Here is a 16,329-nt window from a genome sequence, read left to right as displayed (position 1 = left end):
AAAATGCCTTGCTGTATTTGCCATGAGAACATACTGGTCTTTCATATAACCTTACCCAGACCTACACTTTTCACAGAACACTAAATGTTCTCGTACGGCATTTTACCAAGACTATATCTGGTGCAAACTCATAGCCTCGGGAGGTTAACATGCAACTTACCGTAGAAAAAAAAAGTGAATGTAAACTGTTTTTAGTGGAGGCACATGGCATAGCGGTTACAGCAGCAGACTCGCGGTCGAGGGGTCGAATCTCAGACCGGGCGATGTGTGTATTTATGAGAGAAACACCTAAGGTCCACACGGCTCCGGCAGAAGGTAAATGCAAACTTCTACTGACTCTTTACCCACAGCTTTCTCTCACTCTTTCCTCCTGCATCTTGCAGCTCACCTATGACGAGCCGGACCCCAAAATTCAGTGCTTAGTAACCCAAGTAATTTACATTGTCATTGTGTAAGATGTTTTCATTTTGACTCATCTAGGCTTAAATACCCCAATATCGGCTCCACGAGGCCTTTTCGTTCCAGCGGTCACATGACGTCGTGATTAAACGAACGTGCTGTTTGTATTGGTCGGCTTCTGCACGTGGGGAATCAATCACCAAATTCTGGGAGCCCAATATTCCCTATAAGTACAGCAGTTCTCGGCTATTCTATATCTTTGGCACGCGTCACTGACCACACGCAACTCGTCTCCAACAACGATGTTCTGACACCAGCCAGTCTCCGCTTTCGTCTCCAACAGATGCCTGTCTATATCACACGACCAACAGACCAACAGCTGCCTCTACACACCACCAACAGTATGTCAACTATGTCGACAACATCAACAGTTCAGCCTAACCACGAATTTCTCTCATACATCTTTGCCATAACCTGTTATGTTAATTCATGTATTGGAAATGCTTAGCAGTTCACTTTCAATCCCAAGTTACAAACAATAACTCTGAGCACCTTTTTAAACTCCACCCATCTAACACCCGTGGACATATTTACAAAGTCAGAAAACAGCACAGCTCCCATGACTTCAGGAAACATTTTTTCACTCTAAGAGTTGCTGAAGCATGGAACAAACTGCTGGCATCAGTTGTTAGTTGTCGGAGCACTGCATCCTTCAAACTTCCATGCTTCCTGAGATTCGCCAACACTACACCTGATTTTCTCCCCTCCATACACGCAAGCATGTATCTGACTCATGCATTGTTCGCTTTCCAGACATTTCTACATTACTGCATGTACTTTATATGCACTTTCTGACAAGTTGTGGTGCACCTGAGCACTGTATACAATTAATTTCATTATTATTATTATATGTTCGTCACATACTCATCTTCGTTATAGCTTTATTGTATGAGATCAACAGTGACAGCGCTAAACCAGAGCAAACCCGGGCATCTTGTGGATTCCTATCAGCACTGCTCAAGCTCGTAAAATTTAATCTTAGTGTGGGGCTCGTTTTACCCCCATTCATTCCATGTTTATGATTTTATTTTCGCACAAGTCACGTTTTATTATTTTTTTGGATAGTATTTCCGTTGAAGAACGAGCCCGCGTAAGGATTTTTTTTTTTTCGTGATCTCTAAATTTACTTCTAATTTGTTATTGTAGTGCATTTATTATTTCTGTATCGATTTATCAGACCGGCAGATAAACCCACTAGATAATATTTTCTATTTTAGCTAACATCTAGTAAGTATTTCCCCGCATTTCTACATTCTGTCATTTTCTATATATATATATATATATATATATATATATATATATATATATCGAGTAGGGCATGTCTACACAAATGTGTCCTCCCACGAATTTGTTTCTTCATAATTTTCAGAAAATTGGGTATGTTTTAATGAAATTTTCTACAAATATCTTTCAGACGGTATAAATTACGATTATATCGAATTTAATGTGAAAAAAAAAATGGTGGACGCAGACACATACATACTTATCGAGAAGTGTATTGGTCACCTTAGTTATCGTAGTTTCGGTATAAGATTCTTATGAATTAGACTGGATTGCGTGTGCAGTAAACAGGAACGAAAGTCGTGGACTCTTTATGATTTATTTGTGGAAAGTTTGTACGTATATTTACATGAACTTTCAGATACTCACTGAAGCGTAACTTGGGATATAGAAACCGACTTTCATAGTGTCTAAATTCTAGTCATTAATTTCTAGAGACTAGAACGAACTGGTCTTGAATGAAATTGAGATGTGAATTTATCCGAATCTACTCTCATCTCTGGTTTACTTTGGGCGAGAGTGAAATAATATGTCTTTAACTACGTTTACTCTGCCTTTGGTCTTCTTGGTGCGAATGACAAGGAGATATTAGGCCGCCGTTTATTGCTAAACCTCTGCCCTGGTCCGGCTTGCTTGTGCCAAAAGGTTAGTTGTGTGTTCCCTGGTTGCTCTCAACCTCTGCTGAGATCCTCGGTGCCAAATACTTTATAACTAGAGAAAAGCGCGCAAATCTCAAGGACATTCACTTTTGCTCTGACTTTGTGACGTAATCTCCTGCAAGATGATCGGTCGATAAATAAAACATACACGTGATAATTGCGTGGTCTATTCGTAGTACTGGCTAAGGTTCAAATCGTAGTTCTGAAAGTTATTAATAGAAAATTTCACTAAGAAAGTACCCAGTTTATGTGGAAACAAATTTTGGGAAGGAGCACATTTTTGTAGATATTCCTTGAATAGAATTAATCAATTGTTCGTGCATCCTGGACAAATAAAGGAACCGTTGTTCAATTACGATTAACATCATCAGCAAGTCTGCTTCTTTAGTTTATGTTGTAGGCGCAGTTACATCCCCTGACGGTAGGTGTCTCAATAGCTCACCGCTAGGCGGAGTAGCGTGTAACTTTGGAGTTCTGGAACTTCTCCTTCTCTCTTTCACTGCGGCTCACAGCGAGCAAGACGTGACTACCTCAGCTCTTAATCCCACCTTGGAGAGATTCACAACCATGAGACAAGCAACGGCAAATAGATATTAAGCCACTATGACTTGGATTCCACAGAAGATGAACATGGTCTTCGCTTGTAAATATTTTACATAACTTATTCTGCTTGTACATATCTGAGACCTCAAGTAAAAAGCATAAAAGCTACAACTTGGTTCTGAAATGTTCAATACACGGTGTTCTTTCTTCGCGAAGTGATACCTTCTTTTCTAGCCTTCTGAATGGAGCCGTTATTTAAATGGTTCTGCCACGCTTGGTCTCAGCACATCTAAAATGTTTTTATGAAGCTTTTACGAAGTATCGATTGGTTTTACTAAAGAATCATGTATATCATTGTACCATATTATATTGCCTGTTTGATTGCATAAATAATAAAAGAAACTATCATTAAAATACCGTTGGGACTTCATTCCTTCGTAAAGTTGTACAGTGATTCAAAAGCAAGAACCATTCTCTCGGTTCTTGTTCATCTATCATTCTGATAATTCGGCTTGGATAGTCATTGGTTACATGGCTCCGGTGTGTGTCTAATCTCCTGGACGGCTGGATCTGCAAACTCGCCTCAATGACAGCTTTCACTTCTCTAACATGTAAATAATTGTTACACCAATTTATGGAGGAAAAGAGACTCCAGGACACAGGATTTGTTGTTTGAAATATATTGAAATATATTACGCACTACGTGATTGGATTTTCAATCTAAATCTCACGCATCACTTAACTAATCACGGTACAGAGTTCAATGAATGGCTTATAAGTCATGTGATGGATATTTAAACCAATCGTAACAAATTAGCGTGGTGAGCCTATACAAACCAAACTTGATATTCTTAAATGTGCAATAGTACAACTTGGTCTCGCTACAAAGCTATTCTGTTCCTTCGACGGAGTTTTAGAATAACTCGCCAACGAGTTGGATTTTCTCCGTTTCTGCCAGGCTTTTTTTCATTTTGTTTTCTTTTTTGCACCACGCACTTCAAAAGGATTTTCAATCTAAATTCTCAAATGCCACCTCATACACAAACACACACACACACACACACACACACACACACACACACACACACACACGCACACGCACACACACCCACACACATACACATACATACACACATACGCACATACACACATATATTTGTATCTTCACGACAGCCACCGCCATTAAAAATATTTTCCCCTCTTACATTTCATATTCTGAAACAGATGTAATTCGAATTTTTAAATCTATGTATCTTAACGGTTCCTCACCCACCCGCATACCAAAAAGAAGAACAACAGCAACCACCACTATGATGTTCTATTTATATATTTTGTAATCGTTAGTTTTAGTCATTTTATTGTATTTCACATTCTGAAACACTTGGAATATACATTTAAAACAAAACAAGGTTTCTACCAACTCCGCCATCATTTTGTAGTGCGTGGAGCAAAAAAAGAAAATTTGGAAGCGGAGAAAATCCAATTTAAGTAGATAAACTATTCTGAAACTCCCCCGTACCTTTGTAGAACGACCGTGCGAAAGGAGATGGTGACGAATGAATGACTCTTTAAACACCGCACGGTCGTCGTCGCCTTACAATAAAAGCCGAAATATAGACAAATGAATATGAATGCCAGAAAGAATAAGGAAGACGGCGACACAACCGTAGAATGTTTAGAAAAAGGTTTTATTTAGATGTTAACATGTGGGTAGCAGAGTGTGTGTACGTGTGTGCGTCATAAGTACATATATAATAAGAACAATAGTAATAGACAGGCCGTCATGCTTACAATAATGTGTATATGTGTTAGCAGTGTCTGTGTGTGTGCGCGTCATAAGTACATATATAATAATAATAATAATAATAGACAGGTCGTCAAGCATACAATAATGTGTATGTGTGTACAAACAAGGGTGTATGCGCGTGAGACAAAATACAGAGCATAGAAAGAGTCCAACAGGACGCTAGAAGTTCAAACACAATGAAGTGTGAAATAAAATACCAGTTCGTAGTAAGGTGCACAATAGCAGAAGTTCTGTAACAAAGAAGTTGAGGCGACAATTGCTGAGCCGGTTGAATACATGTCGTGTAGCGGTTGCGGCTACTATGCTGTGCCGGGTTATTGGTACAGAAGGTTCTCGCAGATTGAGCTTACTGTTAACCATGGTGAAGTATTCACAAACAGTGATAAGTTAAACCTGAGCGAAGCTGCTGTTGGCGTCTTTAAGATGAAGGCGACAGTGGTGGAGACGATGTTAAGATGAAGGCGGCGTAGGTGGAGGTCCGGAAATGCTGCTAGTGTTGTCTGTCGCTGGGTGCACTGTGGTCAGAGGTTAGTCCTTAAAAGGACTAGAACCAAAAACGAGATACGGTGAATCGCTGTGTTTTATAGCAAATTATAGGTTCCAGCAGAGAATTTAGAAGACTGTGTCACGGGACCTTATCAGAAGGCTGCGATTGGTTGGGTCGCATATTGGCGCGTAATACAGCAAGAGACAAACTGTGCCAATACCAACCAATCAGAATAGTGGACACAAGAGAGCCCAACCTCCGAAGGTTAGCTGTTATCTGCTACGTCCGTGTTTATGTTATATATGTCAGAGAGAGAGGATGAATTTCACTAAGGGTACGCTACACCTTCTTCTAACTATTTATAGATAATGGTCCGTTGTGCAAGTTGTGAGACCATCTATATCGACACCTATCAGAAGGCTGAAATAATACATATAATGTGCCAGTTGGAAAAGTGAGACACAACCGAGTAGAAGGTTTGGAGAACACATTCATTTGTGTGGGTTGTACGTTTGCTGTTAACCATGGTGATGTAGCTCACGAACATCGCTATGTTAGAACCTGTGCAGTGTGGCTGGTGCTGTGTACGTAGATATGTTGTTGACGACGTTGATAAGAGAATTGATGGTGGCGACGAAGGTGGAAGTCGCTGTAATGCTGTTGGACGGGTGTTGTCTGGCGTCGTCGCTGGAACTGGAGAAGTTGAGTTTTTATAGCTAACGGTAGGCTCAAAATTGGAGTTGAATAGATTGTCTCACGTGTTCTATTTGGAGACTGCGATTGGTTAGGTTGCATATTGGCGCGTTAGAGTAAGAGACAAATTTCGCTAATACCAACCAATCAGAGTGGTGGATACAACGGGGTCCAAACAGCGCCCAATAGCTCTTATCTGCTACGTTCGTATGTCCGTATATATATAATAAAGGAGCGAGGAATTTTACTAGAGTTCGCTACATCATACTTTGTTTATCATTATTATCTGCGAGTACGTAGTTTGCTACCTAGCGGTGCAACTAAAGTCAAAATAAAGAGTAGAATATCTAAAAAGGTGTATCATTCCGCCTCATGGTCCCAGTAGACAAAAAGGCGTTGCCCCGAAAGATGGCGAGGATTGCCCTGGCACAGCCACTGTGGCTCACCGGGCTCGCACTATTTTACTACAAAGCCATATCTTATTGTTGTCATAACACGAAGCTTACCCAGTTTTTTGAAGCGGGGGCGGGATTCTGCTAACCGTTTATAAACATATACGGTTACCGTTTCTCTTTCTCAAACAGATAAATTTGTTTTATTTTAATTTAATTGATATTGACTCCTGTATGACCATAGCGAGCAAGGCGGGTGAGCTGAGGAAGGATGCACACATTTTTGATTCGGACAAGCCTCGATTTTACGGGTTAAAAATCGGATGAAAAAATAAATCAAGATTAAAAAAAAAACAAACAGAAGTTGAAAAATAGGAGAAATTTATTTTTGCTTTAGTCGAATTTAGTTTTGGCAATGCCAAGTGCCAAATTATTCAGACAAACCTCTCCCGCTATTTAAACGACTGCTGCAGTCAATTTTTCAGCCAGAGGCGCTAAGCAGTCCGATATTTTGATATTTCGTTAAGAACAGTAGTTTAAATTTTCTAAGTGATTCCTCTCCTGTCATTTCTTCAGAACGTTTTTTTTTTATAGCCTCAGAAGAATGAAGAATTATCTATGCTACCCCACGTGACAAGATCGTCTAAATCATTTAGCTCTGATTTATATCTAACTAGCCTACCTGTGTCGTCAAAAATGCCTAGTTTTAATAATAATAGAAAATGGTGCATAGAAGCAATCGATTAAGTGTGGGTACATTCACAGAATTGAAGCATATGAACAGATACAGTTATAATGTCTCGGTTGAAAATATTATCCACAAGCGCGCGAGCGTTCGTGCATGTGTGATGGGGGGGAAATCGTTTTCCTCTGTTTAGCTGAAGATTCGAAGCCGAATCCATACACCTGCTGCTTGTCAGACGAATGCCTGATCCTTTGTGTTTTATCTCTATGCTGGGAGATTAATGATAAACCCTTGATCTCCGAAGACCTTCGGTGGTCGTAGAGAGGTCAATCCATTGTTTTAGGTTTGGCCTACTTCCTGATCGAGCCTTATATAACCAATTGAAGGGTTCGCTTGTCTCTCTTTGGCTTTCAACCGGCGAACTGAGAACATATCGATCTCTTCGGTTTTCAGCCGTCTGAGAGCATGGGCCGAATGGAAAGGGACAACGCAATTCTTACCCTTTCTTCTTTGTCAGCTCCCAACAAACCCTAAGGGCGCACGAGCAACACATTGTACCATTGTCACTTATAGAATTACAACTATGTCTGTATTACTAATCATTGCCGGAAAATTAATCTGTGAATATTATTCTTTCCTCTTCGATATTGTTATTACGGGGTCTCAACCTACTTTCGACCATCTACATGTAGCGTCCCCGACGCGAAACAAGAATCGCCGTTTCTACATCAAGTAACGTTTCATCTGTACGCTACAACTGGTAACTCCGACCTGAGAACCACCATACATGTGTGTGTTTGTGTGTGTGTGTGTGTGTGTGTGTGTGTGTACATAAATTTAGAACGTTGAAAAGAGTGTTCAACACCGTAGTGGTGGATAAATGATTTCTTTATTTGTGAATTAAGGCTACCATTGGTTTCATGTTTAGAAGAGTGGGAAAATATCCAAGTATCTTACCAGTTTTTCAAGCCGATCACATGTTTGCTTCCATTTTGGAAAACAATCTCGTTTCGTTTACGGTGTTTCTCGTAAATTCGCGTAAATAAAACAATGAATCAAGGGGCGCTACTCTAGAAGGCACTTGTTTGGAGTTTGTCTCCCTTGGATTTGTCTTTTCTGTAAATTTCTTAATTTTGTTGCATCATTTGTATGGCCTTGTCCTGGGCATAGTGTTTTGTACTTGAATGTTTTAAGTTGTTTCTTATTTGTGTGGAGTTTGTGACATTTCTTCATCGTTATGTGAAGTTTGTGCTATGTGTGTTCACGTATATGGAGGTGTTATCCTGGTAGGGTTGCCCTCGTTTGTAAGTTACCTTCGTTTATATTTGAGTGTAAAATATTGCTTATGTATGCAGGGAGAATATGTTTCATCCCTAATGTTGTCCGTTGATTGAATAATATTTAATTTTTCAATAATGCAGAGTTCACATTTGGTGTCCTGTCCTCTGTATTTTTTGGCTTTAGTAATGATTTTTCACTCTATCTGGGGGTTGCTTATCATACCTTTTTTCAATGCCCATATTATATTTGATACGGATGTGGCATGTTTTTTTGTTTTTGTTTCTGAATGACGCAAAGTGTTGAGTATACCTTTCCTTGAGCTTTCCCGTCATTCTGATATACGTCTTTGGTATTCCGTTGGCCTTGTATATAAGTTCATTCTCGAGACTGCTGTTGTTTAGAGGGCAGTGGTTTGGTGATCTGCAGTAGCACTGTCTTTCTGATGTGCTTCTGGTATGTTTATGTTTATTGTGATTAAGTATTATTGTGGAGACAACTATAGCTAACTTTAACAGTGTTGTTGTTGAAGATTTTGTGGTATTTGTGTGAATGAGGGAAGTGTTTGTCTATTAAGTTTAAGAATCTCCTAGCAATGTTACTAGCTACATTCATGCTATAAGACGGGTCGAACCATAGGATTTTTCTCTGCCTGCGTCTTCTTGGTCTATTTGTGTTTGGTTCAATGTAGTGTATGCTATTCTTGAAGTTGGACCTTTCTAATCTAACATTATATGGGGCGGCTTTTCAAAAGTGTCGTTGTCGACCCGCCTGTTAATGTTGTTTCTGGTATTTGGATCATCGACTATAGTACAAATTTTCCTGGCTAGACAGTACGGAATGTTGCGTTTTGTGTGTGTTAGGTGGCATGATTTGAAATTTAGGTACTGGTGTGTGTCTGTGCTTTTGTAATAAATATCAGTTAAACACACAACTTATAGAATTCAAAGGGTTTCTGCTCAAACAAAATTACCCTCTTTTACTTATAGAAAATAGCATACAACGAGCAAAAGAGATACCTATAGAACAACTTAGGGCAACACGAAAAAGACGAACCCATCAAAGGAACACAATACCATTTCTAGAAACACACAATCTGCATCACCAAAACATTTTTAACATCATCAAAACATATTTGCGAATCATAAAATAAAGTGTAAAATTAAAAAATATAATAACTAATAACTTAAGCAAAAGGCAACCAAATAACCTAAAGAAACTATTTACAAAGACAAAATTCAACATGAACAAACAGGACAAAACATTCACATTATCCAAGTGTAAGGATAACAGATGTGGAACGTGTCAATGCATACATACTGGTAGATCCACTAAAACAAAAAATGGATAGATTTTCGCAAATGCAGATATGAACTGCAAAAATAGAAATTTGATCTACTGCATTAAATGCCAGAATTGCAAGGATCTAATATATATATATATATATATAGGCGAGATAATGCAATATTATAATGATTCGAGTGGGAGTCAAAAATGTCCATATTCGATGATAATTTTGAAATTCTCCGAGAGATATTTTTATTATTAATTTTAGTATATTAGGGAGGTGATTAGATAATTTCTTTTATATATATATATATATATATATATATATATATATATATAGGCGAGACAGTGAATGCATTATCGGAACGTTCACGAGTCTACAGACAGCAAATCCAGAACACCAATGTTCGCCAAATTCCATTGAGCGAACATATAGAACATGTGGTCAGAAAATGTTTCTAATTTTTCCTTTCCACAAACTACATGTCACAAATGAGGTTGGAAGAAAGATAAAAAAAAAATGGTTTATCAAAATGTTCAAACCTGTTCCGAACAGAAATAACTGCAATAACGTAACAACCAGTTAATGATGTGGATTAAAAAATATCTCTAACATATGATTATAAACAAAGTACAGAATATCAGTACGCTTATCAAACCGTATATATATATATATATATATATATATATATATATATATATATATATATATATATATATGTATATATGTATATATGTATGCATGTATGTATGTATGTATGTGAATTTGTAAATGTTACGTGAGCGGTAATACTTTGAAAGCAAAAGTGTTTAATATTTAATTTTATACATGCTGTGTGTGTGTGTGTGTGTGTGTGTGTGTGTGTGTGTGAAAAGGATAAAATAATCAATTTACGATAAGAATTTCGTTTCATTCTGATTAGAATACCAACAACTTCAGAGCAAAACCTCTCTTCGCAGTTGGCCTACATTAAGCGTTTCTGACTGCATTGTTGGGTTTTGTTATTCCGTTTCTTTCCCACAAATGGTTTCAATACAGTTTTAGCAGAAAAATTTGGAAGAATTAGAAGAAGGTTCTCCGGTAAATTTCTTTCATATAATAAATGTTTATGTTAATTTAAGAATTTGCCAGCAACATCGTATAAAATGACAATGTTCTAAAAGTTGTTCAATTAAATGGAAATAAAATTACTTGGTAATTTATAAATTTCATAAAGCATTATGAGACAAATGCAAAACGTAAACAGAATGGCTTCAGCTATGTCAAATGATCCAGAAAATATAAATCTTATAAACTGGGACAAATTCAACAACTTCAAGCACTAAAGCATTACTTACAAATATATATATATATATATATATAGGTTCAGCAAAATTTAGATTCAAACTTAGGTATTACGTATGAACATAACACCAAGATAGTGAATTTTCTAGACATTACCTTTGACTTAAATTCAAAGTTATATCACCCGTTTAGAAAGGAAAGTGAGATTACCAGATACGTAAAGAAATTATCTAATCACCTCCCTAATATACTAAAATCAATAATGAAAAATATCTCTCGGAGAATTTCCAAATTATCATCGAATATGGATATTTTTGACTCCCACTCGAATCATTATAATGATGCATTATCCAAGGCCGGATACAACCAAGAAATCACCTTCCTGGATCTTGATAACTTAAATCTCTTAAACGATGAAGTGAATGTAAATAGCTCAAATAATTTAGAATCTCATACTCTAAATAAACATAAATCAATAGAAGAAAAGAACCTAGTATATAAACTCAATAATATGAGTGAAAATATTAAACAGATCATAAATAAATATGAAAATGTTAAACCAGATAAAATAAATGTAAATAAGAATATAAAATCTCTCCCACAAAGAAAAAACCTAATAAACATAAATATAATACTGAAAGGAATATGAATCTCGTAAGAATATAGATAACATTAATCTTTCCCGCTCTTACTCAAATAAAAAATACAAAAGAAAAAATGTTATCTGGTTAAATATCCCCTTCATCTGTGCGATCTCTACGAATATACACAGTAGATTTGTGTCTATACTAGAAAAAAAAAACTTCCCAGCTTCCCATAAATATTATAAAATAATTTCTAAGAAATCAGTAAGAATATCATATTCTACTCTTCCAAATATGGCTACCATAATAGCTAGACTAAATACTAAAAATATAAAGTTAGCTAGAGATAGTATAAATAATAATAACAATAGTAATGGTAATAATGATAATAAACATGGTAATAATAATAATGATGATGATGATAATGATGATAATGATAATAATAATAATAATAATAATAATAATAATGGTGATAATAATATTAATAATAATAACAACATTAATATAAATAATGATAATAACATCATCAATAATATAGGTAGTAAAGGTAAAATTGTAGTAGGTGAGGATAGTGAGAATGGATTAATAACTAGTAATCCAAGTTTACATAACAATATAACTACAGTTAGAGCAAATAACACTAATACTAATAATAACTCGAATAACAAAAAACGAACTGTCCATAAATAACACTAGTACCAGGAATTATCCCCCCAGTTGTAATAGGATCAGATCAAAATGCCCGGTTTCTGGCCGCTGTTTGGTCCAAAATGCAATTTATAAATGTACAATAGTGACTTCAAATAACAACTATCTTTATTTCGGTTGTTCGGTGGATTTGAAAAAAACGTTTAAACAATCATTTTTCCTCCTTTAGGCTTAAACACAAGGCAGGTTGCACAACATTGTCTAGTAAAATTTGGGAACTGAAAAGGAATAATATAGAATTTGACCTGAAATGGGACATAGTAAGAAAAGCGCGGCCTTATAAAAATAGCAGAGATGGTTGTGAACTTTGTTCTATGGAAACATATGTGATTTTAAAACATAGGAATAATGCAAATCTGTTAAATAACCGTTCGGAGCTAGGAGTATCTTGCATACATCGCACAACCCGTACGTTTAAATATTTCAAATAATGATATTGCGACCATTCTTAATTTTTTTTCAAATTTCCAATTCTTTATAACTAATTAAGAATGAATATACCATACTAGCTTTTAATTCAACATGCATAGATTACTAAAAACTTCATTGCATATTTAGAATTAAATTCTCTCTCTTTCTCTCTCTTTTTATAATATATATTTAACCCCTAATGCATTCACTTTATTAATAAGACTCTTGTCCTCAGTTATTAAGTAATATGCCTACTCACATTAACTGATAGATTTTCTCCAAAATGAATAAATATTAGATGTATAATTTCTACTTTAATCCAACGTATCAATATAATCAACACCTACCAGATAAATGTGGAGCTGATGTGTGTGGGTGTAAAGGAATCTCTGTAATTCTCTTTAACTTTTTTCTTGGGTATATAGGTGGTCATTGTAATCATTTGACATTGACCTAGTTTTCTTGATACAAGATCTGTTTGCCAAATAGTAGTAAACAGCCCCCAAGGGCATTATAACACCCTCTCCACTTTTAATGAATAATTTCTGACATTTACTTAAGCCCATTTCTATAAATAGAAAACCCCTTTTGTCTCCTTCAACTGAATGTGCCTCGCAACCTTCTAGCAGTTCAAAATAACTTAAGGAACTCTTCAGTCATAAGATAAGCTCTACTACCTTAATGTTCTTAAAATTCAAATCAACATCTTTGTCTATATATCTACCTTCTCTATAATGTTATCAATTAATATGAAAATTATGCTTTAATGGGAAACCTCTATAAATTGGCTGATGATTGCTCAACATTTTAAAACTGTTGTAATACTTACAACATTTAATAAAATGATGTAGCGTAAAACGATCGTACCAAATTACCGGAGATATTCTTGTTGCTTATTTTGGAGATATATATATATATATATATATATATATATATATATATATGGTGTATTATATATATTGATGAACGAACGCAAATGCAGTTAGTTCTACGTGAAGATGCCGTCAGGATTATCAACATATTCTGTTTCAGGAATGCGAGTACAAATATTATCATTTCGTAATCGAATATGTTTGTAATGTTTTTATTGTTATACTAGCATTTATAGATTTAACTTGCTATTATTTAGTGTTCTTAGTTGTCAAAAATTATTTCTGAATATGGCCTTGTCCATTTGAGTAGTACACTAAATATACAGAGGTCACCCACAGCTTCACTCTTTGATACTTCTTAGTACCCCTCTGTAAACCACTTACTCATCCAATAAACAAAAAGCTGCCGCATTTTTTAGGTCTGAATAAAACGTACCATAGATCCTCGAGTATAGTCCGCCCTTGAGTATAATACGCAGGGGATTTTTAGGAGGCTGTACCTCTGAAAAACCTAAACCTTGTGTATAATACGCACCCCTTCTCTAAGTCCTTTATTATTATTGTATATATAACAGAATGCAAACGTGTAACTTTTTTGTGCATTTTGTTTGCAGAAAATAAAGAAATAACAGTAATAACGTTTAATAAATGTTGCTTACTGCAAGTTATGGATGGTTCTTTTATGACTTCATTGCTTTCAGGCTTAGCTTAAGGTATTTCCGCGCCCGACATCACAAAATACGTCTGAATAAACATTGCCGGACAGCAAATAGAGACTCGGACATTGCTTAGGAAATGATTTTTCATTTTTAACCTCGTATATAGTACGCACTAGGGATTTTGACCTTTAAATTTTGGGGAAAAAATGCGGATTATACTCGAAGATTTACGGTAAGCTTTCTTCAGATGCGACAACTAAATGACTTCGTTGTTAAAATAACATTTTGTTTAAACGTTTGTGTTTGTTTTGCAAGATTCTTGACGTAAAATCGTATTTTTAATAAGATATTATCATATTTGGGGACGGTCATTTTGCCAATAAACATACGCACTATTTATTTAGCTCTATTATCATTATTATTAGTTTATTTGTTAGAGTTATTTCATCACGCTTTCTGTATCCTCTTCGATGATTATCTCTCTCCTCCATGTCTCCTCTTCTCTTTGGTCTTGTCAAGTCTATTCCATCTCGTAACCCTATCTGCGCATGTGTTCACGTCAGCGTCTATGTGCTTGGTATATGTATGAGTATCTTGTATGGGTATGGATTTGTATATTATACTGTCTCTTTTTTCCCCTCGTCTTTAGTCTTCGGGTTGCTCGAGGGGAGGGGGGGGGGTGTCATTATCCCATTCATGGTTTCTGTTGAGGTTCAGTCCATTTTCTATTGTGTGTGGCCTCTTTCGTCTATCTTTACGTTCTGAGTTCAAATTCCACCGAGTTCGCCTTTGCCTTGCATCCTTTCAGGGTCGATAAATTAAGTACCAGTTGCGTAATGGAGTCCATCTAATCGACTGGCTCCCTCCCTAAAAATTTCGGGCCATATGCCTAGAGTAGAAAAGACTGTGTGTGGCTTCCGTTATCTGAGTGTTATGTCTGTTCTGTATTGATAAGATCTTAAACTTCTATTTATCTATCGAATCCCCATCTTCTAGTTTAGCAGTGATGAGCTTTTCTCCTCCTCCTCCTTCAGTTCCTGCCAGTGTTCACGTGCCATCTTTTCTATGCTACTGGTTGTCTCGTCAATGTATGTCGTTGTCCTGTTTTTGCCCCATCCCTCTGTACATCTTATGCTCTAGACCGCATTCCTAGTTTTGACCTTTATCTGTGGAATTATTCTACGCACTATACAATTCGTATCAGTACAGGATGTTCTTTGAAATGCCTGTGTTCTGCAGATCAGAGATTTTTATAGGAGTTCTTGACCTTTCTACTACTTTAATCCCCAGATACAGCTTACGTAAGCTTTTCTAACATAATACGCTAGTTCGCCTCCAGCGGTAGCATCGATGAACGTGACGTTCTGGGATTTGGGGCTGTCATACCATGAGTTGATCATATCTATTTCTTTATTACCCACAAGGGGCTAAACATAGAGGGGACAAACAAGGACAGACATAGGTATTAAGTCGATTACATCGACCCCAGTGCGTAACTGGTACTTAATTTATCGACCCCGAAAGGATGAAAGGCAAAGTCGACCTCGGCGGAATTTGAACTCACAACGTAACGCAGACGAAATACCGCTAAGCATTTCGCCCGACGTGCTAACGTTTCTGCCAGCTCGCCGCCTTTTCCAGCTTGCCGCCTTATTGAGTTGATCATATCTGTCTTCTTCTTAGTCCTTTCTATGCTATTGCATGATCTACTCCTGTATAATAGGCACATTCCATTAGCGAGATTCTCTATGATGGTCTTGAATTTTGTCAGGACTCCTTTGTACAGCCTGATCCTGTCTCTTTGATTGTACCCAGAGGGCTACATGTGGTGGATGAGGTGTACATGTCTCTCTAATTCCGTTGGGTCACACATGTGGAACACGTTACTCATCACCCTTATTAAGTCCACTATTAAGATATTGAACTTAGTATCATCCGAAGTTTCTGCATTCTGGTGGCTCAGGTATTTGGAGACCATGGAATTGGCAAAGTGCAAATGGAGAATTTGCATTTTGTTATTCCTAGTTTGCAGCCAGAGTTCAGTGGTTGAGGTACTTACTTAGGTAATCTATTGTTACCTCAATACTCTGGTAGATGGGATAAGCTATTTGCTGGATGCCCTCTATGGAGCTAGCTTCTAGTTGAGATTCATAAATAGTCTTGTGAAGGTGCTTTTGCTATGTAGATATCGTCAACGTAGCAAGAATACATGGTTAGAGCTTTGAAGCTCTCTGCTCAG

The sequence above is a fragment of the Octopus sinensis genome, linkage group LG5, assembly GCF_006345805.1.
Source record: "Octopus sinensis linkage group LG5, ASM634580v1, whole genome shotgun sequence".
NCBI lineage: Eukaryota > Metazoa > Mollusca > Cephalopoda > Octopoda > Octopodidae > Octopus > Octopus sinensis.
The sequence above is the reverse complement of the archived record's forward strand: the minus strand, read 5'-3'. Positions refer to the sequence as shown.